General features: G+C 30.1%; 1 protein-coding gene across 1 annotated transcript in view; it reads right to left on the bottom strand.

Moving 5' to 3' along the window:
- The window catches only part of LOC101891705 (lateral signaling target protein 2 homolog), a 108,931-nt gene that overhangs the window by 55,515 nt on the left and 38,173 nt on the right, over positions 1–15,243 (bottom strand). The window contains exon 2 of the mRNA XM_059132201.1: positions 4,012–4,086. The gene's annotated coding sequence lies outside the window, so the exon portion shown is untranslated. The remainder of the gene's footprint in view (positions 1–4,011; positions 4,087–15,243) is intronic.

Here is a 15,243-nt window from a genome sequence, read left to right on the forward strand (position 1 = left end):
GCTGTGAAGGTCCGTAAAAGATATTCTTTATAACTCTTGTTTAGTGACGGATCTCGAAAAAATATTCTAAAGATACCGTGATTATAACAGACAGACGGACATCGCTAGATTGTCTTAGAAAATTACGCTGATCCAAAATACACATATATACTTTGTAGGGTCTATTATGACGATTTCGAGTTGTTACAACGGAAAGATAAAGCTAATATATCCTCCATAGAACCTTAATTTTGAAGAAATATTCTTCAAAAATTCATTGTATGTGCCTCATAAGAGCCTTCAAAAAAAACTCCTCAAAATTCCATGGGGTTTTCTAAAGTAGAGCCTCATTTAGGTTTTCGCATAGTACAATCTTCAAAAATCTATCTACGTTTTGTGACTTTGACGATCCTCAAAACTTATGGTTTGCGATTCGGTAGACCCTTAAAAAATTACTTTTAAAAAAATTCGCGAGAGCCATAAAACCTGGACATGTGAAAAAACAATAGATGGCCAAGAAAACCACAAAAATTGATCATTTAAGGAATGTTTTTTAAGTTCCAAAAAGTCATGTTTAAGCCCAAGAGAACCGAAAATCGTGAATTTTTATGGAAATTTTTAAAGCAAAAAAGGCACAGGAGTTTTTTTAGAGCCAATCGTTTGCGGCTCACTTGATTCCAAAAAATGAGGATTTTTAAAGATTTGTTTGAGCCAAAAGAAAGTTTTTTTTTTAAGTCCAAAAGGCCCATAATAACTGGAAGTATGTTTCAAAAGAAAAGATTTGTTTAAGGCCAAAATATGTGAATTTTTAAAGAATTAATTTTAAGTTCAAATGGTCCTTAAAACCTGGAAGAATGCCCCAAAAGAGTTGTTAAAGATTTAAATTTTATATTCCAAGAAATTCTCGTGTTAATGAGTATTTTTTAGGGCCAAAAACGTGGATTTTCAAATACTTGATTAAGGACCTCTATTTTTTTTTTTTTAATCTTTCAATCAAATTTAGACTTTTAATATTTTTTATAGGCCACGATGGCTTCAAAATGGATTTTTTTTTTAATTTTTTCATTCAAAATCGCTTGAAGGATTCGTATTTATAAGTATTTTCTTAAGGCCAAGAGGGCCCAAAAATCATGGATGATCAAGGCCAAGAGGACCTCAAAAATTTGAGTTTTCAAAATTGTTCAATCCGTAAAGCCTCAAAAACGTTAATTTTTAATATTTTTATAGGGCACGAGGGCCTCAAAATGGGATTTTTTAATTTTTTTCTAGACCAATAAGGCCACGGTAATTATTTATTTGTTTTTTTGAAAGATTCTTAAATAATTTTTTCAAGGCTTAGCAAATAATACATTTTTATTCACTAATATTAAATCCTTTCGCGGTAAATTTAAATTCTACTTTTATTATGAGGGTTTCCTCGTTTACTAAATAAGTTATAGACCAAGAGCACGTCAAAGATTTTTCACAAATTTTTCCAGACCAAGAGAGCCAAAAAAGAAACGTTTTTAACGCTTCATACTTGCCATGAGACACTTTTTGAAATGTAATCCCTTTGGCCATGCGGCCAAAACGTGTCTTATCGAAAAAAAACAGTTTCAGACCCTAGTTCTCTTTGTTCCAATGATCCGTTTTAGGACATTTTGAGTCGATTTAGGGGTGTCCGCCCGTCCGACTGTCTGTCTGGTTGGTGTCAACGATAACTGTCGCAGGCAGTATCCGATTTGATCTAAACTTGGTACATCGTAATATTATTATCAAACTTAGATCGAGTTCGGAGATGGGCAACATCGGTCCACTCCCCATGGTACCTCCCCCACAAAAGATCAAACTTTTAACAGAAAATAATTTACCTTGCAGAACAAGACAATGCCATTCAATTTATTGCAAACCATAAAAATTCGAATATTTTTATCTGTGTTTGATCAGCACTAAATTCTATGTCGATTGTGCGACTTCCGTCCGTCTGTGTGAAATCCCTCTTGCTTCCGACCGAAATGAAGTCTTGAAATTCTACATTTTATTGATTAGAATGTGTCAAAAAGTAGCTGAAGCAATTTATGTTTTATATATTTGAGGTTGACTCATAAAATATTTGAAGAAATCCTCATTTAGTGGTTTTTAAAAAAAAATATTTAAAATTTCACGTTTTATAGATTTGAAGTTTTTTTAAAATTTACAAGCTTTCTACATTTTGATGTCCTTAAAAAATTAAAATTTTCACGTTTTGTAAATTTTAAAGTCTTTTAACGAATATATATTTTTTAATATCTTAAAGATGTAACGATCCTTGTAAAAATAAAAAGGCCAAATTTTATTGATTTGAGTGTCCTAGAAAAATATTTTTTTTTTTTTTAAATCAATGTTTTGTGTCTTTGGATAGCCTTAGAAGATATACTTTAAAGTTCACTTTTAATGTCCGTGGAAGGCTTTAAAAAATATTTTTAAAAAATCCCTATCTACTTCCTTATATAGGGGTCTGTTGGCCTTTCACAAAATATTCTTGGCAGCTCCAATATCCTGTTCACTGTTTTATTTACGGCTTCCATTTGAAATTAATTTATTTTGAAAGTGTAACTAATACAATGAATGTTTTAAAAATGAAAATTTATTGGCCCTGCATTGACCTCCGGTCTAGACTTCAATTAATTCACAGGTTTTTTGTGTTTTTATTTTTCACCCAGAACCCAAGGGTTTTCCTTTCATTTTTAATTACCAATACCTTTTGGGTTTTTATTATTATTTTATTTTTCCTATCAATTATTTACAAAAGGGAGAGACCAAAAAAAAAATCGAATTACGTTTAACAAGCGTGTTAAACAAGAAAATAACATATTTACAATTACTGCATGGAGGAGCCCATGAAAAAAATAACAAAAACAACAACAAAACACACAGAAGAAAAAGAAAAATTGGAAAAAGGTCTAAGCTATTGACTTGGCAAGCCATGGAACCCATGAGCCCAATAATAACAACATCACCAACAAATTGTTTGTTGTTGGAATGTGTTTTTTTCGGATGGGGTGCTAGCTGCTGCTGCTGGTTGGTTGCATGCATGTTTGACTTGAAAACAAAGCCGGCCGACTGACCGAACGACCATAGGTTGTTATTTTTGTTTCTGTGGCCTTTTTCGAAAGTAGCAAAAATTTATAACCGATATCCCGCTGATTTACATTCATGGTGTTGTTATTATGTAAAAATTCATTAAACATCTTGAGAAAAATTTCAATTCACACCAAAAACAACAACAACAAAGCAAAATGTAAAGAAATCGTAACGAAAAAAATTGTAAAATCTTAAATTAATAAAGAAGAAGAAGCTGTAAAAAATCCAAACATCTTCACCCGGTTTGAGGTATATGTTGGATGTGGGGATTATCTCGCCTTATCTCCGAGAGGAGGCAATATTTAATATTCAATAAATGTTGAGAGAATTAATGTACATGTTATCTTGAATTGTTGTTTATTTGTGTGTAATGTTGAATGTTATTGCAAATGTTGTTCGAAATATCGACTCATTGCTCAAAATCATGTTTAGATTTTAATTGTCTTGTTAATGTATTCGAAAAAAAAAGAAACTGATAATCCCTGTTGTACACCATGTTGCAGTTGTAGAGTGATAGCGACGGTTTTGCAGGTATTTATTTTTTCGCCTGTCATGATTTGGGTTTCGTAGGATTGTCCGTAAATAATTTCATATAATTGAGGTAATTTTGTTTTGAGTTATCTCCCAGGAAGATAAGTGTGTTTTTCTAGGTTTTGAAAAAAAAAATAAATGAACGGTTAAATTAATTTCGAAAAAATGCGTAAAATTAGTGAAACTTTAATTACGTGATTAATGATGCCGACAATGAGTAATGAGTTAATAAAATTGGATATTTTCTCCATAATCAACCTTATAATTATTAAGGAGGGCAGCTGAGGGAAGTGATTGCATTTTGATCGAGGTGGACTATGCACCTGGTGGAAAGGAGTTTCCTTAAGAATTCGATTCTAAGCAAACATGGATAGGACTCAATTAAAGTATGTGACTTACCTGGATAAAATTCCACATTGGTTTGCAGTTGATTAGAATGCCAATCGTAGATAATCCTTTATGGGTTTTTAGTATCTGGAAAGAGAATAAGATAAAAAAATTAATATAAGGCAAAATTAAATAGGTATGTAAGTGATTCAATATTTTCAAGCTCAAAAATTGCCAAAAATAAAAAAATAATAATTTTAAGAATATTTCTACAAAAACCAACAAAGTAATAAAATTTGGAATTTTCAAGGACCATCTACACCACGAAACGTGGATTTTAAACATTAATTTATGACGGCTCAACAAAACTACACAACTAGTTTTTTTCAGGAACCAAAAACCCAAAAAAACATGGATTTAATGGTAATTTTTTCAACGCCAATAAAATCAGGAGACCTCGATTTTTAAATAATATTTTTCAAGGATCAATAGATACACAACATTTAGATTCCTAAATAATTTTTAGGGGCACACAAAGTCAAGAAGTGTATATTATTAAATGGAGGACATAAGCAGTCTTTTTGAATGGATTTTTTTTTTTAAAAATTATATGCCAACTGAGCTTCAAATAGTACATTTTAAAATATTTTTTTTAGGGACAATTAAGCCACAAAGAACGGTCTTTTAAGTTTTTGCTAGATTTTGTGTTCTAAGTATTTTAAATGGTCGACAGAGGAAAAAATAAAAATTTTTAAGAATATTATAATAGAGTTATTTATTATAAGAAGTCCCAAACGATAAAATTTGGATTTGGATCTTAAGCACAAAACGGATTGGATTTAAACATTTTTAAGATTCTTTCTTTCAAGACCAATAAAAGCAGGAGATGTAAAATTTTAAATAATATTTTTTCTAGAACCAAAAAAAAAAATATGAAATTTTTTTAAATCAGGCCTAGTGGTTTTGATGGCCCTTGAAAAGTATTTTTCAAAAAAAATATTGTTTTAAAATTTTTAAAGGCCAAAGCCACTAAACTTAATTTTTAAATAAGCGACAGCAGCAGGCTCTAAGACTGGATTTTTAATTTTTTTTTTTTTTGTAGGTCATCGGAGTTTCAAAAAGTCAATTTTAAAATATTTTGTGAGAATCAAAAAAGCCCATTCTTTGTTTGATTTCTCTTTCGAGACGAGCTTAATGATCTGAAATTTGCAGTGAAAAGGAAAGCCAGATAGACACTATCACACACTCACCACTATGCGACGCATTTTGCCGTTGGTTAAGCGGCTCATCAGGCATATTTGGTGTGGATGATGGCTTACAAGGGCCGTTCTCTGGAAAGTAGTATATATTTCGAACTTATTGCAAATTAGCATATATATAACAATTTTTAAGAATATTTTTCAAATCTTTTCAAGGCACCAAGACGCGAGTTTTTCTAAGAATATTTTTCAAGGATGAAAAAGTGTATTTTTTATTTTTTTTTAGCCAAAAAAATAAAAATAAATTTTAAAGGCTTTTCAAGCCGAGAGATGTATGCTATAAAGATTTTTCCAATTTTTTAAAAAGTGGATTATAATTATGAATTCTAAAAATGTAGTGTAGTAAAATTCTACAAAAAAAATACATATATATATTTATAATAATATACAAACAAATTAAAAATTTAAAGATTTGCTTGCCGCATGATGTTATATGTGGATAATTCAATCCCGCCAAGTTGAGCCGATCTAACTCTGTGTCTTATTCCGTCCGAAACAAGACTCCATATCTATATATCAAGAACGAAATCGAAAAAAATGGGTTGGGTGAGATGACACAACTGCAACCAACTTCAGACTGCTGTCATTTGTAAGCCACTCGTCCGACAGCTGTTTAAATTATTCCAGTGACAGTTAACTTTATTGTTTACAAGCGTACAAAATCATTTTGGTGAGAATTTTTCAGAAAAAAGTTATTCGAGATGGAATCCAAGCGTGATAGTGTGATTTCTTTATATTTGGCTGGAAAACCACAAGTGGCTATCATTAGAGCACTCGTGCATTTAAATGTCTAGATTTAAGTGTTGTTCTTGGAAACACACAAACTTCTAAAACAATGGATTTGGGAATTTATACAATTTTGGTGACAAATTATTGACATTAAAAAAAACCTGATTCATTTTGTTAAGTTGATTTGTTTTTTTTTCTTTTTTGTAGCTAGGCTTTAATTTGAGACCATAAATTATCGAAAATGTCTCAATTGTTAGATGTCTTTGTAAATTTGTCTATTGTCTTTGATTGATTTGAGAAATTAAAAATTCATTTAGTGATTTTTAATGATTTCGAAATCGTTTTCAGATGAAGACATTTAAATCAATTTAAATAAAAAAAAAAAAACTCCATGGTTCTTCGCTTTGGAATTTCGTGAAAAAAATACTTTACCAAAAATAAAAGTTAAAGACTCTCAAAAATCAACGTATAATGGTTCTTGTAGTTCATAAAGAATATTCTTATAACAACCACTTTTTTGCTTAGCCTTAAAAATTATTCATACAAAGCCTGCATCATAGGACTTCCTTTATGTTTTTCCAAAAAAAAAAAAAAAAACAAAATAAATAAATGAATAAAAAATAAAATTACTTTAAAGACGCCGTATTTGGATTTGAAAGCGTGATAGTGTGATTTCTTTATATTTGGCTGGAAAACCACAAGTGGCTATCATTAGAGCACTCGTGCATTTAAATGTGAATAAATATTTTGTGTCTTGTACCATCGCTCGTTACCGTGATACTGGTAGCATAGCCCGACGTCAAGGAAGTGGATGGAAGAAAACAGCAACATCAGCAGAAATGGTTTGAAAAGTAAAGAAGCAACTTGATCGAAACCCACGTCGCAGTGGCCGAAAAATTGCTCGTGAGCTCAACATATCGCAATATTCCATTCGGCAAATATAAAAAAATGAGCTCGGGGTAATAGCATTGAAATTCCAACAAGTGTAAGAACTTACACCGCAACAGAAAGAAGATAGACTCCAAAGAGCTAAAAGTTACTTCGCTTGGCTGAAAGTGGTGAACTGCCGAATTTGGTTTTCTCCGATGAGAAAACATTCGTGGTCTAGAATTTTGTAAACAAACAAGATGATCTTGTTTACTTGCCAAAGAGGTCAACTGAAAATGTGCACCTTCGGTTGGCCACCAGAATTGAAGCCCCGATCATGGAGATGGTGTGGGCCATCATAACAGCCGATGGTCGCTCTCCGTTCGTATTAATCGACCATGGCATCAGAATAAATGCCGAAAATTATCGCGAAAATAGTCTGGAGGGTGTATTAAAGCTTTGGACAAGCAAACATTTTGGTGGCAGACCTTAGACATTCCAACAGGACTTAGCACAATCGCACTCAGCACGCTCCACCCAAGAATGGTTACAAAATGAGGTTCCTCGCCTCATTTCCAGCGCACAAAGGCCACCAAAATCTCCGAATACCAATCCGTTGGGCTATTGTGTCTGGAATATTCTGGACTTGGATTTTAAACTTTTAAAAATCAAATTTTCAAGTTTTTTTTTTATTTAAAATTTTTCTTTCAATTTTTTTGATTTATTTTATTATTATTTTTTTAAGAAGAAATGTTTGTTGATATTTTAAGAATAATTCTTAAAAGTCATCATGATTTTTTAAGAATAATTCTTGAATTTTTAAAAAAATATATTTTTTCAAGACCTTTCAAAACTACACCATATTGTCATATTTAGGATATTCTTTAATTTGTGAATAATTATTTTGCTTCATTTTTAACTTTGTAGTTCACTTCGTCCATTGCATTGAATTTAGATTACAGGGTACGCATTTGCTCTCTCTCTCTCTCGCCTTTATTAACAATTTCCGAAAATTTTTTGTGGATGAGAGACAATGACCCAACCATTCATGTCTGTTGTCAACACTATCCTCACTGTCCGTTTGGCTGCCAAGTAACTTTTCGTGTTCAACGATTTCAGTGGAAAATTGTTATATTTGTTATGGCCTGGTCAATATTATGTTGTTGTTGTCTTTTTTTATTGATCTTAAATGTGAGTCAATCAATTTCAATGGACGTCAACAACCAACAACATTCAATTTTGGGAACACTGAAATTAACGAAAACAAAAAACACTAAAACTGGAATTTATTTCAATTTTAATTTTCATTTCGTTTCAGGAGGGTGTAAAGATAAAATTGATTACAAAATGTCATCATTAGGTTGGTATTGTTGTTGTTGCTTTTTTTTCTTTTGGCTGGTGCATTCAATTTCGTTTTGTTTTTCAGTCCTTTTGGTAGATGATTTTAATCACGATTTTCATTTATTTAATAGCTTGTCTTTTACTGACACACAGCTAACATGAAAATCTAGAATACCGTGTGCATCGGAATTGGCTCATTAGGAATTTCAACACCGTCTCCAGATTTAAGTGTTGTTCTTGGAAACACACAAACTTCTAAAACAATGGATTTGGAAATTTATACAATTTTGGTGACAAATTATTGACATTAAAAAAACCTGATTCATTTTGTTGAGTTGATTTGGTTTTTTTTTTTTTTCTTTTTTTTTTTTGAAGCTAAGCTTTAATTTGAGACCATAAATTATCGAAAATGTCTCAATTGTTAGATGTCTTTGTAAATTTGTCTATTGTCTTTGATTGATTTGGAAAATTAAAAATTCATTTAATGATTTTTAATGATTTCGAAATCGGTTTTAGATGATCACATTTAAATCAATTTAAATTTAAAAAAAAAAAACTCACTGATTTTCGGGTTTGGAATTTCTTGAAAAAAATACTTTACCAGAAATAAAAGTTAGAGACTCTCAAAAATCAACGTTTAAGGGTTCTTGTTGTCCATAAAGAATACTCTTATAACAACCACTTTTTTGCTTGGCCTTAAAAATTATTCATACAAAGCCCGCATCATAGGACTTCCGAAGATCCAGGGAAGTCCAGGGAGCTGTTTTATGTTTTTCAAAAAAATAAATAAATAAATAAGTAAATAAATAAATAAATAAATAAAAAATAAAAAATTAAATTACTTTATTTTCACAAAAAGTATGTTTTAAAAATATTTTCAAAATATTTAAGAAATTTTTCAAAGTTCAAAAAGTTAGGAAACTTTTTGATATCTGCCAAATTTGAAAAGTGTGAATTTTTAAGAATATTTTTCAAAATCTCCAAAAACGTGAATTTTTATTTTTTTCAAAATCTTCCAAATTTAAAATCGTGGATTTTGAAAACATTTTTGCAAGACCTTTCAAATCCAAAAACGGAGTCGTTTTTGGATTTGAACTTTGAATTTTTTTGAATTGAACAATTTTTGTTCAATTGAACAATTTTTGAACTTTGAACAATTTCTTAAAAATTTTGAAAATATTTTTAAAACATACTTTTTGTAGATTTGGAAGTCCTTAAAATCTTTATAGAAGTTTGATTCTTTTTATTTAATATTTTTAATAAATCCTCGTTTTAGAAAAATAATTTTTAAAAAATTCCTGTCTTGTAAAAAGTTTAGAAAAAAAATTAAAAAAACCATATTATGTAAAAGGTTTTGAAAAATAGTTTTTAAAAAAAATATTTTTTTGGTAAATATTTTTGAAAAGTTATTTAAAATAATCCACGTTTTGTTTTTGAAATTAAAAAAGTTTTTAAAAACAGTCTTGAACAAAAATTACTCTTTGTAACAGCCATGAAAAGGAATTTAAAAAAATTACGTTTTGTAAAAGTTTTTGAAAAAGAATTTTTAAAAAATCCATGTTTTGTAAATGGTTTTGAAATATAATTTTAAAAATCCACGTTTTTTAAATGGGTTTGAAAAATAATTTTAAAAATTCAATGTTTTTTAATTGGTCTTGAAAAAAAATTAAAAATCCTCGTTTTGTAAAATACTAGAAAAAATGTTTTTTAAAAAGTCTACCCTTTGTAAGGGACTTAAATTTTTTTTTTTTAAATCCTCGTTTTGTAAAAGACTTAAAAAATATTCCTTTTTTTAAATCCACGTTTTATAAAAATTTTAAAAAGCAATTTTTTAAAAATTCACGTTTTTTAAAATACTAAAAAAAATAATTCTTAAAGAATCCACGTTTTGTAAAAGACTTTAAAAAATAATTTTAAAAAGGACAATTAAATAAAAGACAAATTAAAAAAAATCTTAAAAAATGTAGTATTTTTTTAAATCCATGTTTTGTAAATGGTTTTTGCAAAGCAATTAAAAAAAAACGTTTTGTAAAAGACTTTAAAAAATAATTTTTAAAAAGACAATTAAATAAAAGACTATTAAAAAAATCGGAAAAAGGTAGTAATTTTTTAATCCATGTTTTGTAAATGGTTTTTGCAGAATCATTTTTAAAAAATCCATGTTTTGTAAAACGTTTTGAAAAATAATTTTTTAAAAATGAAAAAAGTGTTGTGAAATATAATTTTTAAAAAATACACGGTTTATAAACGTTTTGAAACATAATTTTTAAAAATGCCAAGTTTTGCAAAAGTTTATTGAAAATAAATAAAAAATCCACTTTTTTTAAAAGGTTTTGAAAATTAATTTTTAAAAAGACCACGTTCTGTAAAAATTTTTGAAAAATAATTTTTAAAAAATCCACGTTTTGTAAAAGGCCATGAAAAAATATTTAAGAAAACGCGTTTCTGAAAATGCACAAAAAATAATTTTTGAAAAAAACTTGACATCCTCAAAAAAAATTAAAAAATCAAATTTTTTAAACCTTTAAAATATTTAAAAAACAAAATCATATCATAGGTCTTAGAAAAATGATTGTTTTTTAAAAAATAGGGCATGTTTTGAAAAATTCTCGTTTTGTAAAAGGGCTTTAAAATATAGTTTTAAACAAGTTAGCAAAGGCCATGGCTGAGCGGAGCCGACCATTTAATACCCCACAACTCTTCAATATATTGGTCTAACCCATTTTGGTCGATTTTTTGAAATAATTCCCCACAGTCCTGAAAAAATGTTACCTTTGATTTTAGCTCGCTTTGCATTCGTTCTAAATTCCGAGAGATTTGCAGTCGCTCTACAGATAACAATTAAAGACCTATCGATAGGGAATTTCGCATAATGTTAGAGTTTAGGATAGGGCAGAAGCTTAGCAATTTAGATGACCATCGAATTTTTTGAATGCCTATCACCACGTCAGAGGTCGTAAACATTGGCCCAATACCACCGGCCAAAAGCCAAAGATAACATTTTGGAAATGTTCCTGTTATTGGTCCACTCTAATCCGTAAATACATGGTGTTGTAGGGTATAAACATATTCTTAGACAGGAATATTATTATGTTACATATTTTGCCCTTTTTGACACTCGGCAAAAAAGGCTCTTCTGATTTGAAATATAATAGCCTAAAGCCTAAACACCAATAGCAACCGACAATGACAACAGCAGCAGCAACAACAATAACAACAACCCGGCACCAGCATTAAGAATGTGCTGTGATTCTCCCTTATTGTGTGTGTGTGTGTGACCTTATCTTAATAGACATGGCTTAAAGACGAAGACGAAGAAACGGCATAAGTCACTAAAGCAACAGCAACAACAAAACATTGATATAATTTAACAAATATTATGGATTGTTACTAGCGAATGAATAACGAACACAGAGACAGACATGGAGTCAAACAGGCCGACACAGGGACAAACAAAAAACAATCCGATCTACATACATACCCACTACATGGCTGGCAACATAAATCCATGGCTACACATAGCCACATAGCCCAACAACGTAGAGCATGGTTTGGGAACGAACATCATCACCATAGAAGTAGTAACACAAAACGCTCCCATATTTGTATTTACCTAATGCGGGAATACACAACAACAACAAACAGAAGACAACAACAACAACAACATGAGGAACGAAATTCGGTCGGTATCATTTGTGACTTAATAAACTTGTTTTACAACTCTATTAGTCTCACAGAATTTGGTTCATTGTTTTATGTGCCAGAGCAGAGTTGTGCGCTGAGTTGTGGCATTTCTTCCTCTTCTTCGACTTTGGAATAAAGACTGTGGTGTAGCACCATCACCACCACCACCACAATCCATGGCTGGAAGGGTTTTTTGTGTTTGCTTCGGGTTATATGGTATGTCTAACAGAGATATTTTGTTGGTTTTTCTGTTTCAAAGATCTCGTCGAATTAGATAGCAACTTTATTAATTTGTTGTAAAGGTTATAAAAAGTGCATTAAAAATTTGAAAGTTTTTGTTTTTGGTTTTGGGAATGTCATAAAAAATAATAATATATTTTTTAGAAATAAAAATAAATTTTACAAAAAAACAAATAATTTAAAATACAAATGGAATAGATTGCATACTACAGATACTTGGAGAATATTGAAATGACATTCTACATTTTTGTGAAGGATTGTGAAAGCAGTAATTCTTGGATTTTTAAAGGTTATTCAGTTCCAGCATTATTTGAGCCAAAAACACTGATTTTCATAAGAATATTTAGAAAATTGGACTACTTTAAAGATACCTGTTTTAGGGAATTTTTTTTATTATTTTTTGGAATATTGTTTAAAATATTAGCAAAAGTAAAATACGGGAATTTTTTGGAATGCAAATTGATATTTAAATATTTTTGAAAACACAATTACAGTCCCAAGCATATATTATTTTTTAGGGACCTTTAGAACCATAAAAAAAGAATAAAAAAAAATATTTTAATCTTTTCAAAAATCATTTTTAAAGTATTCTGGGTTCGAAGCATATATTTAATGATGTTTAGAACCATAAACCGAGAATTAAAAAAAATCAGAATTTCCAATACTTATTTTTAAAAACTTCAATAAACATATAATTTGATATTTTTAATTTATCATTTGTTTTTTTTTTTTCAAATATTTATTAAGGAATCATCTGAGATACAAAATAAGGAAGCTATAAGAATATTTTTTATTATTATAATTTTAAGACAAAATTAAAATTTTAAAAATATATATTTTTATATACTTCTTTTTGTAGAGCTTTTTTACCATTTTACATAACCGAGCCGTATTATGTTGCTTATCCAGCAACAAACAATATTTTCAATTAAATAATGTGTTTTACAGGGCCTAAGAGAATTTTTATCAAGAACCTGGAGAGCCTTAAGACATGTTCTTCATAGAATATTTTCCAAGGACAAACAAGCTCTGAAATGGGACATTTGTTTTCCAAAGTCCTAGAGATCCACAAATTGTATTTAAAAAATAAAAAATCAAAGAGCCTAGATAACTAAAAGTCTGCTATTTAAAGACCTCTAGATATTTTTTTTAAGGATAAAGAAAGTCTTAAACCTTGGTCTTTTATGGAATGTTTATGAATGGCCAGAGACTCAGACCGACAAAATGTGCTGTTTTAAGAAAGGTTTTGAAAGGCCACAACACTAGCATTCAAGATCAAAAAGAGCCAGGTTAATTGCTGTTTAAAGAACGCATTTAAATTGTTGAAATATATATTTCGAGAAGAGGTGGATTTTCAAAGAATTTTTTAATTTTAATTATTCTAGGCAAAAACGTGAACTTTTATAGAGTTTTCCAAATCAAGATAGAGTCGAGGTCGAAAATGGCTCAAACGCTTGGATTTTTTAAGATATATATTTTTTGGCCCAAAAGAATCTCCAAATTGTGGATTTATACCTTTTCAGAGCCAAGAAGGTCCCAAAAACGTGGGTTTATATAGATTTTATCAAGGCCAAGAGAGCTTCTAATATGTGGATCTCCGAAGTTTTTTCAAGTCGCAAAAGCCTCAAAATCGGTCACGGGAGCCTCAAAAACGTAGATATGGACATAATTGGTCCACTCCTTCTGGTATCTCCCCCACAAAAGGTCAAACATTTTACAGAAAATAATTTACCTTATAGCATTGTGTTCAATTTTGTGCCAACTATGCAAAAACTAATATTTTCATCAGTGCTAGGTTAGTTCCGAAAATGGACAATATCGGCTGACTCCACATGTAATATCCAAAATCAAAATTGTGAAAAATTATAACTCTAATAAAATGTTAAATAATAGTCCGATTGTCTCAATATTACCCCCAAGCCTAGATCTGGTATGCAGAACGAAGAAGAATGGACTCCTTCTGGTGCCAAAAATGTTCTCCAAATCCAATGCTAATATCCCCGATATCCCTTGAAAGATTCTCTATTGATATTGTTATAGTTTATTGAAATATATGTTTATATAAGTAAGCAAAAGCTATAGTCTTGCGGGGCCGACGATGTGATACCCTACATCACCACATATGTTGGAAGCCCCTTATGTTCTATTCGCTTTATGTCGACTTCCTCTCTGTAACTAATTCTTCCTCCTGCAGAGCGACTGAGCACCTAAATTTACATACCCATATCAGCAGGCTTTCATTCTGACCCTAACGCTACCCCATGCAAAATTTCGCGAGGATCGGACGATAATTGTGATCTATATATAATACCTTCAACATATAGTGTTGGAGGGTGTAGAAAAACTTAAGAAAATGTACAATATTGGCATATTTAAATGCGATTTTCTTAGGGACAAGAGACCATTCCGAAATGATGAGAATTGTGAAAATCTGTCCAGCGATTCTTGATTTATGAGCGGTCTAACAAACATCTCAAGATTGTATATATTTTGCTATATGAGCATCAATGGAACGGTCAGAAGTGACATTTTCGTGTATTTTTGATTTCGCCCGGATAAATAATAAATAGTGGAAATATTTGTATTTTTTACAAAAAAAAAAAAAAAAAAAAAAAAAAGGACCATTTTACCCGTTAAATATAGTCCGATGATCATTAAAATTAACACCACACAAAATTCCACCGATTGGTCTATAATTGTGGCCTGTAGAGCAACAATAAAATCAAGATTTTTTTCTGTTTTTGGTCCATTTCAAACCCTAAATATTTTGCGATCACCTCCAAAAACAAATGGGTTCTATTCTGGCCCTAACCCCACCTCAATTTTTCAGTTTCATGAGAATCGGACAATAATTGCGACCTATAGCATACGTAACTAAATCGGGAAACCTAATAAACTTAACTATGGATAGTGTTGTAGGGCATAAATAGCTATGCCTTCAAAAATCACCTTCCATAGTTTTAAATATACGTCCTTAAAAATATTTTTTAATTAACACATGAAACAAATACTCCATTATTCCATTATTTATATTCCCTTCAAAATTAACTTTTTTCAAACACACTTTTTAAATCCCTATTTATTTATCTCCACTGAAATTTGAATCACATTAAATTAATAAAAAATCTCTTCTCCAAAGAAGAGAAAAGATAAAGCAGATTTAAATTTAATACGATTTCCATGA

The sequence above is a fragment of the Musca domestica genome, unplaced genomic scaffold (assembly GCF_030504385.1).
Source record: "Musca domestica strain aabys unplaced genomic scaffold, Musca_domestica.polishedcontigs.V.1.1 115, whole genome shotgun sequence".
In the NCBI taxonomy this organism is placed as follows: Eukaryota; Metazoa; Arthropoda; class Insecta; order Diptera; family Muscidae; genus Musca; species Musca domestica.